This window comes from Halictus rubicundus, chromosome 3 (assembly GCF_050948215.1).
Source record: "Halictus rubicundus isolate RS-2024b chromosome 3, iyHalRubi1_principal, whole genome shotgun sequence".
In the NCBI taxonomy this organism is placed as follows: domain Eukaryota; kingdom Metazoa; phylum Arthropoda; class Insecta; order Hymenoptera; family Halictidae; genus Halictus; species Halictus rubicundus.
Window position 1 is genome coordinate 17,319,369 of NC_135151.1, and position 13,343 is coordinate 17,332,711.

Below are 13,343 nucleotides of genomic sequence, written 5' to 3' on the forward strand. Positions count from 1 at the left end.
TTGCACCATGCATCCTTCGATATCGCGCCGAGCCGCTCCGAGCAGCGCCGCGTGTACGGCATACGGGTAGACGGTATTAGATTCGTTCGAACGCCACTTTCTCGCAGCGTTCAACGATCGATAACTTGCGAGACTTACGAAAGCTTCGACGAATTCGCCCGTTTCATCTCCCGCTTTCTCCTGTGCCTAATCCGTCGCGGAGACCGCCGGGACACGCGCGCGAATCGAAGCGGAAGTCGGCGGATAAAAATTTGTTCCGTCGAGAAACGTTCGGAGTACCTTATAACTTGTTTCGCGTGGAATAAAGCGACGGATAAGCGTCGGTATCGATCGTTTAAGCCTTCTTTTATCCTGCCTTGCCGTTCGCAACAACCGTTTGCGCTGGTTTTATTAGATAATAATTATTGCCGGCAGCGGGGAAGACGCGTTCCGGGTTATTTATCGCGATAAAACGAGACGTTGCCCCGGCCCGGCGAGCGTAGCAGGAAATTCGTGTTTAAGAATGCAGCGGGGATGCGGTGGATTTTAAATTGTTAATATCTTGTAAAGTACGCGATATTACAGACTTGACGAGAACTAGAACCTGCCAAAGGCTCATTAAAAAGTCAGCGTAACACTTGGGGAGAAGAGAGCTCTACCCGTGAGAGACGCGTACACCGAACCGGTATGTTCGCGTTCTCCCAATTAAGCCAGCTACAAACTCCAACGATGCGCGAGTAGTAACGCTTTCCCACAGAGAATATTCCTAACGCTCGAGAGCCCTGGTTAGAATGAACCGTTAAAGGCCGAAGCTTACGATCGTGGAAGCGTATCCCCCGTTTATCGCATATATTTCACCACCTTTATCGAGAACGAACGACAATCAACAAGTTGCTAATTGTTTCGGGCATAATTAACGGTGTATCCGGGGGCCGGCCAATTTACACAAGCCCATAGCGGCCGCCATAATATCGACGGCTCGCCTCGCATCGCCTCGCCTCGCCTCGCCTCGCTTCGCCTCGCCTCGCCTCGCCTCGCTTCGCGTCCCGTTTCCTGTAATGCAAATTCTTTCCTCGGCGTTTTCACCTTTATGCCGCCGGAGCGTATATTTAATTTCGTCCCGCTGTCGATATTCCGAATCGAAATCAATTACGCGCATTCCGACGAGATTGAATTTCCATAGAAAACACCGAACGACGATGCAGCGCGGCGTCCCAATTTTTGTCGCAACGTCCCCTGGGAACCGGCCCCGTTCTCCATCGTTACGGTCATCAAGCTCCACATTTTTTTCTTTCGAATCTTACGGCTGGATCATGTCGGTCCTCTCACGGTCCGATTAAATATAAATTACATACTTTTAAATAGGCGTACCGCTCCGCTCTGGTTGAAACGTTTGATCGGACCGCGAGCGAACAGATAGTCCGTATCGATTCTAAACCTCTCCTTCCGAGCCCGACAAATGCGATCGAATGAGCTCGACAACCGCGGTACCGTGTTCTCGATCGTTCGATCTCTAGATCCTTGCGTCCGGAGATACTTAATGGCCCGCGCCTTGCGGACCTGATCATATCGGGATTAACACTAAACCTACCGAGCCTTAAAAACAACTAACACATGCTGTCTTATAAAAATGACACGATTCAATTTATTTGGATTTTGTGCGATTTTGTACAGGAAGCATCTTTATAATTTCAGTAATTGTAAAAAAATCTAGAACCGGTCATTTTTCCCGACGCACACTGAGCGAAAATGCCATTTTGCCTTGTAACATTTATACCTTGAAATTGCAACAAAAATCAATTTGAGTTTACACGGTGTTTATTAATTACACAGGTTTTAAACGAATTATAGGATAAGTGGAATTAATATACCTGTTCTTCTGCATTAATATTCCTGAAGTAACTCTGTAATTTCTGGTAGATTTGTTGCAAGTTGTCGCAAATGAATTTTTTTGTCTGGTTAACTAATCACAGCTTATCACAGTATAGTCGGTGCAAGGTTCTATTAGGTTCCGGCTGAGATGTGCATGTTTATAGTTCAAATTCCGGTGACAAACTTGTGCTCACTTGAAAAAACTATAATTTTCAAAATCTAACAACAATTACTTGTTTCAAAATCGTTTTAAATCCTAGAAGATGTAAGCTTTCGCATTGTCTAAACCCAACTCAGCTATTTCTAATAGTTTTCTTTTAACACTAAACCTACCGAGCCTTAAAAGTAACTAATATATGTTGTCTTGTCAAAATTACGAAAGCATCATTACAATTTCAGTAATTGTAAAATACAAAATCTGGAACCGGTCATTTTGACCGGCGGCGGTAGGTTAAGTGTTAAATTGCACTTGAATATTGGAAAAATCATGCGAGAGGAGACAATTTCACGTTCTTAATTTTCTCCTCGAACTTTCCCGGCCTCCTGTGCTTGCTCCGGAATGTTCTTAAAACCTCCCGATCGCTCATTTAATTAAAAACAAAAAAGAATTTTTCCATTTTCGCGCGCCGAAATCGCGTTTTCGAGGATACCGAAAGACAAAAACATACTCGAGGAAATATGCACTCCGAACTTGAAGCGGTACAAGTCGGCCCTAAGAAGTTTCTCGACGAGTCGAGCGCGGAGCAGGAGAATCGTCGCGCCGGGACCAGTTGTGTCTCGCCGAAAGTAGAAAGTTATTTCCATAAGCGTCGAGGTCGAACGAGAGAGAAAGGCGAGGTGACGCGTGATCTCTTAATTGGAGGATCGGTGGTCGGCAACGCTCGACGCGCAACGGGACAACGCGGGACGTTTCACTTTGCGCGCGCGGCACGGTGCCGAAACGCGCTTCGACCAGTGGAGAAACACGGGTGTCCCGCGCACAGGTGTCATCGCGCGATGCACACGTATTCTTCGTCGCCAATGGAGCCGTAGATAGGGATCGTTTTCTCTCCGCTCCGGTCGGACGTGTCTCCGCCGTTGTGCATACGCTCCGGCGCGGAGCGGCGCGTTTGTTCTCCTTGATCGACGCGCGATGATACACTTTCCTCGGGGAAACGCAAATATTGAATCGCATCGAAGAGTTTCGCGGATCAATGTTTGCTCTCCGAGCGGCGTGCACAGAGACTTTATTATGTATACACGTCGCCCGGCGAATCCGTCGTTCGTTCCGCAGTCGACTTTACTTGCCTGCCGCTGAATAAGATCGCTACCCGCGTTCGCCGGGAGCGGGGCCGAGCGGCGAATGCAATTTTACGCAACGATACGTACGAATATGATGGATACGCGACATGGCCGTTCCCAGCTTTCTCGCTTTCTCGCTTTCTCGCCCGATGGTCGTGCCACGCCGAGCCGTGCCGAGCCGAAAGCGCGCAACAGCGCGAACGACCGGGAAGCGTCGACGGGTTCTCGTGTAATCCATTTAGCCAAGAAAGTAGGTAGCCGGATCGATTACAAGGCGATAATACCCTGCACTTTATTCGACTCGGCCCGCTCCTCCGAGTGGTTTTGTCCTTTATTTTTGCTAGCGGCCGAACGAGACACGGGCACCAGCACAGACAAGGCCTCCGGCGCTTCCGAGTCTCCTGAACCACGTTGACCTTCCATTCGATCGGCTACCGGTTGCCTTCAGCCAACCAGGACATCGGACACGGTGCAGCAAGGTGCGAGCACCCCTCGCGGATTCGTCGAATCGGCCCAAAAGTTTCGTTCAACTCCCTCCTTTTGTTAACCCTTTGCACTCGGCGCTATTTTCATTCTGAAACTAAATTCTTCTTCCGTCTTGGAATATTTTCATTTTATTCGTACGAAACTGATCCGATTTCCACATAGAATATTTAAATGTTTAGTACTTTATTGAGTACTTTATTTATTTATTGAATATTTTTTGCAATTTCTTTGAAATAATGCCACAACAGTTTCTAGTGGTGCTTCAGGGTCACCGCTCGAGTGCAAAGGGTTAATTTGGTCACCGTTACGTCAAGACCGCGAACACGATTACTGCGAATTTCCTGATGGATCTCGCAATTGTTAATATATTTGATAGAATATACGAGAAATATAACAAAGTGGAGTGTGCAGTTGATTGTCTTCGTGAACGCTAAGGAGTTTTGAACGACGAAGGTTCGGTTCTACAGTGACGGCCTTCAACTTTAACCCTTCGGTTCGGAAGTATTTCAAGTTTACTTCCCACCAGGTCCAAGCTATTTTTCATACGAAGAGAAACTGTGAACTCGACATTTTTATATCAAGTATAGAAAGGAAAATATTTATATTTTTTTTTATTTTTGCCGCCATATACATTGGACCCAGTAAGTAAAAGTGTCGTGCCAGTTATGTGGCGGCATTGGTCCGTTGAGGGTAAAACCTGACTTATTTCTACGGAACTCAGATGGTAGTATCAACAATTTATTTCTAAGAGTGTTGGACACCCTGATGTACGGTGACTCCCACTAATATTCGTACGCTCTTAAAAATCGCATAACTTTGTCAATATTGGACTATACTACTTGAATTTTTTTGAGAAGTTAGAACAATTCGATCACTACATAACGTGAGAAAAATGTTTGATTAAAATTGCAATTGGTCGAAATCACAGAGAAAGTACTAAAAGTTGTATTTTGCAACTTTTTTATGCGGGCTTATATTAAAAAGTTATGCGATTTTTAAGAGCGTCCGAATATTAGTGGGAGTCACTGTAAATATCTGATGTAGAACTTTGACTTAAATAAGTATTTTGTAAATATTTTGTTGCGATCTGTCGGATTTGTAGCGGACAACTATTTACGTACGCTGCTGTATCGCACACAGCTAACCCAAATGTAAACAATATTTTCTAGAATCTGCTGAGCAGTGTTTACAGTTAGACGTATTACAACAGTGCTGTGGTGAGAGAAGGAAGAAATATCACACCAGAATAGCGGCGATTAGTGCAACAGCTTTGGAAGAATGGAATTGTCCTACCAAAAGATTTCCGCAAAATTAGAAATATCCGTTATGGCTTGCCATCGAGATACACAACATATTAAACTTCATGGAACACCAGACAGCGTTCCTCGTAAAGCGAGACCTCTGTGTGCTGCAGTTATCAAAAATAAGGGTCTACATACGAAATATTAATGTATTAGAATTATGAGTTAAAGAAACGTGTGAAAATATAGGTGTTTCGATGTGTACTTAACTATGTGTCCGCAGAAAATTTGACACCAGTATAAAAATATAAAAAGCTTTATAATTATAGTAAATTAAGGGAAGCTATTTTGATATCTTATTACATATATTGTAAACTTATCAAAAATATAATTGATTTTCGTACACTTGTTTAACGTATAAGTGTACAGTAAATAATACTTAATCTTATTAACTGTACGTAAGTATATGACCGCCCCTGTGGTTGTTCTGCGTACAAGACTGAGGTATAGAATTATTTGGCCACCTTGTATAGACATTCGGTGAACCAACAGTGGAACGGAATTAGTCTATTGTCGAAAACTGCGAAAATCGGCGTATCGTCGAACCCGAGTCGCGCTACCTGTGGTCAGATTACGGTCAGGTATCCGGCGCAATAAAACAATTTAACCTTTGGCTCTACCGATGCAAAAAATCAAAGGCAACGGCACTTCGGATGTCTGTGTTTCACCGCGAAATATCTGGCTATTTCAAGACCGGAACGATCACGAGAGAAGTATTTGGAAAAGCTGTTGTATAATGCAACGTTTATTTTCCAGCGAACCAACAAAATATATCGGAATTGCGCGTAAAAACGCGAGTATCATAATTGAACGCGTACAGTGGCTAAAACGAGTACGATTATTTTCGCCGTGGCGTCGGGGGACGAGCGCGGATGGGCGTGTAAATGAAAACGCGAGCGTCCAGCATCGCGCCTGTTTCCATAATAAAGCGATGGAAGGTCGGCCAACGAGAGAATTTTACAAGTGCGTTTCAGGGCATTAGAGAATATTTGCACGCCGGCCGTAAGCGTTCGCATTTTCGGAATAACGATAAACCGAGGTCGGTGTACACGCGGTACACGGGAATCGGGGGATTGGGTAGCCGCGCGATCGTTGGATCGCGACCCCTGGTCCCACAGTTCGTTATAGCGATAGGATCGCAACGATTCCGATGTCCGCCTCTTCTCGTTCTTTCGAGCGGGATCCACCGGGGGTATCGTTAAAACGGTACATCGAGCGCGGCCCTTGACTTTCGTCGATACACAAACGCCACGGCGGATCTCGTCTGTGGAGAATTGTTGCTCCGAGAGATTTCTATGCACCATAGCGCTGCGCCATGCGTCGTCTACACGGGAGGTCGAACAATGGTCTAAAACGCGGAATTTAGTGACATTTTGCCAAAAAATCAACTGTCTCATATTGACTTATGTTGAATGATTATTGCTTTCTAAATATCCATTAACACGTTGAGTGCCACGCGATTTTATAAGGAAATCCCCGTCAGGCCACGCGCGCTGCTTTTAGAAGCGCGCTGGTATCGTGGTACAGCAATGCGAAGCGCACTACTAGCAAATTAGAATTTACTCGATGCAGGTGTTTAAACATATTAGGGCCATTGTTTCTTATCGTTGTGGAAGATATTTACGTTTGGAAGGAAATGTTTATATGTCCATTCATCCAACACGTTATGCGCCTAGTCCTAGACCATTTTTATGTTTATCCTGTTTTAATAAAATCCATTAAAATTTTCTGAAAAAATGTTTAAGTACATTAATAACAGAATCCCGTATTAAATAAAAATTAAGTGGACTTTAAATAAATTTTAGGTAACAACTTAAAACAATGTAAATTTTTTAGTTTTATATCATACTTTACACTGTCAGTCACCGGTGACTGACGCGGCCTGAACGGAAAGTTCAGTGTCAGTCACCGATGACTGACGTAGCACTCAACGTGTTAACCTTGGAAACGAAAAAATGAATGAAATTTAATAAATACGATTACTGTAATAAACGGTCAAAGTTGGAAGTTTTGAAGACAGCCTTTCTCATGGAAAAAATTGCCTTTCTTCTTTGAGATGCCCTGACGATCCTTTTTAATATTTTCCGTCCAATTTTTTTTTTAAATGAAAGGTTTATCTTTAAGCTGTAAATGACCATTGTCGATTAAAAATTACTATTCATAATGTATTAAACATGTTACGCCAAATGCAATGTAGAAAATTTTCAAAATTCTTAAGACTTCGCAAGGAATATCTTCTGTATCATACGAGATCATAGAATTTTACAAAATGGAGTATTTTCAGCATACTTTCTTCTACGCAATCATGTAAGAATTATTTCCCACCTCGTCCCATATCACAAGTTATTATTGTTTAAAGTCGCCCGCGTCCGTGCGGCTATGAGCATAGGTTCTCGGATACCTCAGTATACTTTGTCCATTAGTTCAGTCTATCTTCTAAGACAGAAGAGATCATGGAATTTTACAAAATGGAATATGTTCAGCACACTTTCTTCTATATAGTCGTGCAAGAATTATTTCCAATCTCGTCCAATATCACGCGTTATTGTTGTTTAAAGTCGCCCGTGTCCGTGCGGCTATGCGCATAGGTTCTCGGGTTCTTCGTCAGGACTCTTTGACGACTAAAAAACACTTTAGGCGCTAAACCAAATTTTATTTAACACGTTCACGACGGGGCCGTATTTTGGCCGTTGTATTTGTACCACCGGTGGTACATCCCGTCGTGAACGTGTTGAACAGCGATTTTTCAAAAATTTAGAGGAACAATATATTTACTAAGCTGAATGTGTTTCTAAAAGTTGTTAAATTTGTAAATATATTTAAAAAATAGTAAGAAAAGTTATGAAATAAACAAAAAGTATGGTACATTGTGCACCATTAAGAAAGATTACTTGTTCTACACCCCAAATATCACTTCGATATCTTTAATAGCTTAGAAGTTATACCAAAATGTCATTAAATTTCGCGTTTTAGACCACCGTGGACCGGCTCGATTCGCTGTATCCGAGAAAACGACAGAAAAGGGAACCGCAAAGACGGCCCGGCGTGCTTCTATCGTTGAGAGCTCGGGAGACCGCACGGACAGATGGAAACAAGCCACCTGTATTTTCCTTGTTGGCCGGTACAATAGCTACCGGTCGCACGCATCGTTCACAAAGAAAACCAGGGAATGCCCGGGGGACCGAATTTCGAAAGACGATTGGAACGCTTCGGGACGTTTCTTCTTAGATGCTACGATACACGGTCTCGAACGTCGCGTCGATGCGATAAACGAAACACGAGGAAAACGGTCCGCCGTGGTTTCGGAGCTGCAGCGAAAGGAAAGAACTTTCCAAGCGGAGCAGACTTTCTAGCACGCCGGCGATCGCTTTCGAGGGGGATTCCCGCGCGTAACGAAACATCGTTGCATAGGTCACCGATATTTGCGAAACACGCTTTCCGAATAGCTGTTGACGGTGGGCGCGGACGAGGAGGATCCTTCCGAGAGCTTCGTTCCTGCGCGTATTGGCCTGGTTTCGCGAGGATCGCCGCGAAATCCCTGTTCCTGTTCCGACGCCTCCAGAGATTTAACGAGATAACGAAGCCTTCGATCGGAGAAGAAAGCTTAGAAGCGGATCCCTCGTTGCAACGATATCGGAAGATTCTTCGATAACGCTCGCCTCCTATCGAACCGAATCGTTTGTCTCGCGTATCGGCCTCGCACTCCTCCACGTTAGTCACCGGGATCCTTTTCATTCCTTTGAGCCGGCGATCCTTTCGTTTCGACGATTTCCGAGCCAATCGTTGGTCGCGTTAACGATCATTTGAAGGTTTTGGACAGGTCGTAAACGGGCAAAGATTGAGACTCCTTCGATTCGACTTGGCCCGCGGTCTCTTCAAAAGGTTACAGGACTTTTAATCGTGCAGACGATATCGATGGCAACTCCACTACTCGCCTAGCACTGTGGCATGCAATTCCCGCTATAAGTCAGTCGCGCGGTTCTGGCGAGAGACATTTAGACGAAATCTGAGTCACATCCGTCTATAAGTCATAAGCCTATGACTACTAACCGATAGTGACAAGAAGACTGAGAAAGTGTCTTTCTTCGATACAATGTTGCACGTAGCTCGAGAGACTTGTATGGTAGTTCCACTGACTCCAAATCGTAAGGTCGGCACTGACTCGTAACGAGAATTCACGGTATATCGTATACCCCTCGCTGATGTGGATAGTTCCAATGACTTTTAACCGCGAAGCTTGCACTGACACATAACGGAAATTCACTGTAATCGTACAGAGCGCCGGATAGTTGTGTCTCGTTTACGAAAGCATCGAATCGATCCTTGAAACGCCGTACACGAACATCGATACGATGATCGCGGGAACGCGCGAAGAAGATCGAGGACAGCTTGGTGTCGCGAAGCGTATTTGAATTCCGCGTCAGCAAACGTCGCGCGTTGCGGTGCGGCGCGATACCGAAGAATATTCATTGCTCGAGTATCGAGCGACCGACTATCGCGAGTCAAAGTAGTATTCATCTGGTAATCGGTGTCGGTGTCAGTCACGCAATGCATACGGAAACCTCTTATCGAGATTCCACCAAATCCCATTAGCAAAGAACGACCTCGACCGCGTTGCTAATGGAATCGGAATCGGAATCGGAATCGGAATCGGAATCGGGATAGGAAACGGAATCGCGCTTGGAAGCTCGATGGGAAACAACGACGCTGTATTGGCCGCCAGGCTCGAGAACGCCGACCGGCCAAACGTCCAGTTACCGAGAAGCAAGTGTAAGCCTACTTTGACCAATGCAAAGCCTGTACGACGACGCGACTGTCCGTGCAAGCCTCGTCTCTTCCGCAAATCTTTGTTCGTTGGGTTTGTTGTATCGATTGACAAGTGTACCTGCGTAGGTGGAAAAGATCGGTAAACTCGACTTTTTTCACATCTGTCACTTCTGCTTGGTTAGTTAAGGGTAGTCACGTGACTTTTGCAAAGCCAGCAGGTCAGACAGTGATTTTTTACTAGCTTTAGACATTCATTTTTATTGTGACGTCCAGATGAACCGAATTTCATTAAAATTTTTAGAATTCAAAAGGGTTAAAACAGCATCCCCTATAATACATTTAAAATTTCTAGTTTCGCTTTCACTAATTACTCTGATTTTGTAAGAATTTCTGGGAATGATATGTGACAGTTAACGTGTTAATAAAGGGTGAAGCGTTTTGGTGCAGCTTGTCGGTAACAATAGCTTGTATTTTAATTAGAATGACTGTACAACAGTATAGCTTATGTGAGAATTGGCTGAAGATTGAAAACCAGAACGTAAAGATGCTTCTAAGGGATGTGAAATTTGTGGTGGAGGGTGGTAAAGAATAGTTGGAGAAAATTGGGGGTGAGCTGTAGAAATGGTCCAGACGCTGTCTCAAAATTATTACTGTTATGGCGCCGGAAAGTCGCAGAAAAAATCGTACGAGTCCCGTCGCTTCGGGCTCAAGAGCCTTCGACTCTCAGACTAATTTATTGCCTCTAGTCGGGTGGTCGAAGTCTTTGGGACTTGGTGCCAAATTCTAGAGACACTTTCGCGGATCTTGCATTACGTTGCGTCTCAACAATAAGTAAATGAATTGCTAAATTAAAATGGGCGGCGCGAAATATAAACCAAGTAGAATGTTATTTCTTCACTTGCTGATCATAATTGGTGAGAAACAGTATGTTGACATTTGTAATTTAAAGAATACATACAATTTCAAATTTTATCTACTCAATTTTATTAAAAATGCGTAAACATCCGCAGTCTAGTTGTCAGTGTAAATAATTCGATTAGGAAAAATGGAGCCGATGCATTTGGAAATCGAAAAGCTCCGTGACAGATATACAGTGAATTCTCGTTACGAGTCAGTGCCAACCTTACGATTTGGAGTCAGTAAAACTACCCACACCACCGCGGTGAAGGGCCAAGAGCCGTCTCTCGAGCTACGTGCAACATTGTATCGGATTCTTGTCACTATCGGTTAGTAGTCATAGGCTTATGACTTACAGACGGATATGACTCTTAGGTTTCCAGCGTGCCCTGTGCATTTCAAACGCGACGCTCGGCAAGAACCTCAGATTTCGTCTAAGAGTCAGTCGCCCGAACCGCGCAACTGACTCGTAACGAGAATTTATTGTATTCCGCCTTGCCGCGAAGGGAATGAAGTTACTGAACGGACCACGAAGCGGAAGAACGAGAAGGCGGCCATCGATTAAAAGCACACGGCCCGATAAGGATCGAGGTTTTGGACCTCAGACGCGAAATCGCGTTCGAGCAGCCTCGAGCCAAGACGGGAGGAAGAAGAGAGGCCCCCGGAGCGAAAACAGAGAACGGGATTAAAGGATACGACTAAAGGCTAACGAGGCTCGAATACACGAGGCTTCCCGGCGCATTCAATACGCTTCCGGCAACTCTTGTTGTTCACAATGCCTGAATACAGGCGCACGACTCGCGAATGACCCGAGCTTACCCTCCGATATACAACACACAGGCACACATATACAGACGCGCGCACGCACGTCTATACTCGCGCCCTTGCCCACGCATTTTGTCGCAGGTACAAACACGAACGAGCCACGTCTCTCCTCTACAGGACGCCTAACAAAGAACACTTCTCTTAAAAGTCTTGCGGAGAAAGTCTTTAGCTCCGAGGGGCACGAAGCGCGGCGAACCACGGGGAAAGCGAACAACCAAATCTCAACTATGTACCGGATAACATCTAGGCCCCCGCGTTCGAGCTCAATTTGCTAACAGCGCAGGCAGCGTAGCGCCGTCCGTCGTTCCCGCAAGCAGAAACTCCGCCCTAAAGACCTTTCGGTCGACTTTTTATTCCTTGAACGGGACGAATTCATCAGAATTCGTGAACGGATGAAAAATACGGCACCGGAACGGAATTGAACGAGTTTGACGGTTGATCCATTCGTTCGTAGATCGCGGGATTTTCTCTCTTCCGTTGATCGTTTTCAATAATCAGGAAACGATGTATCGATTTCGAATTTTGTTGTCAACCGTTTCACTCGAAAAGTGGCGCGCAGAATTGTAAACAGAAGAGCGTAACAAGCGAAATTTTACGACATGTGAAAATTTATGAAGTCTACGGAGAAAGTGTTGCATTTAGGGCAGTTTCTCCGTAGAGACGATTCCGTCCGTTCGAGGTTGGATCGTTCCGCTGGATCTGTATCTCGGTTCGGAAAGCATCGATCCATCTTTGAGCGAACCTGTATAACGAGCACCGATTGTGTGGCTCGTTTCGACACGTGGCGAGGGGACTGCGCGACAGAAGCAAAGGGAATTGCGAGCGGGAGAGGAACCGGGATAGGTAGAGAGACGAAGAGCGAGAGAGAAAGAGAGTGAGAGAGAGAGCGTGGATGGAGCAGGAGTCGCAGAGAAAGGAAGACAGTGGCGGCACGGAACGAGGGCCCGGCTCGAAAAGGCTTAATGAAAGTTGCCTGTTGCTCGTACAAATCGTCGTGTCAACGGAGAAAATCTCCATTCCCGGCTCTTTGGCCCGACCCATGGCAAAACGAGTGGCCTTTCACGCGATAGCCGCTCGTAACGTCCGATCAATTCCGCTCCGTACTACTCGGCTCTGCCTCTAGGCCGGCTCGATCCTAATTACGAGATATTTTCGTCGCGGTGGATTTCCAAAGCCGCTCCATTAACGCCGAGTAATTACGCGATTATAAACGGGGAGCGACGACGCACGCGACCGACCCGCAATAACGAGTTTGCCGGACGATGAATGCCCGACCGATTAAAAGTAGGCACAATGCTCGGAAAATTCTCGTTACACCAGTTCGCGAGGAGTCCAAGCGGTTTCCTCCGGTTCGTGGAAATTTTGGTGGATCGGGTTCTCGATCGAAACTCGCCGATATTCTTCGCTGCTCTGGTTGATATTCCTTAATAGCGAGCTCCCGGGCTCGAGGAGACTTTGCGTTGCATTACCGGGTAACGTGACTGCGCCTGCGGTGCAATCCGGTGCAATCCGGTGCTCCCGTTCCTCCTCCGGGATCCCCGGCGAGCAAGTTTCCGCGCGGAGACAGGACTTTGTGGACTTTCGGTGCACGCTGGTGTGTCCCTCCATAACGCGATAATTGTGTATCGCTTCTACTCTCGAGTCTGGTCCGCGCGGCCGACCATCGTTAATCCCCGACCATGGTAATCCGACTGCTTGACGAATCACTTTCGAGGGTCGCTCGACGCGGACCAGGCGCGCATCCCGTCGATTTCGCGTGAAATCGAAAAAACGATATATTTCCGCCCTTTGTTCCTAGATTAATTCCCTTCGCGTCGGACCGCTCGGTGCTCCATGCTCGTTCTTCTCTTTTTTTTTTTCGATCGACGCGAAAAAAGGAAGGGAACAGAGCGGAAGGTAAAATTTTATTTTGTCCTAACAATTTCGTTCCATATT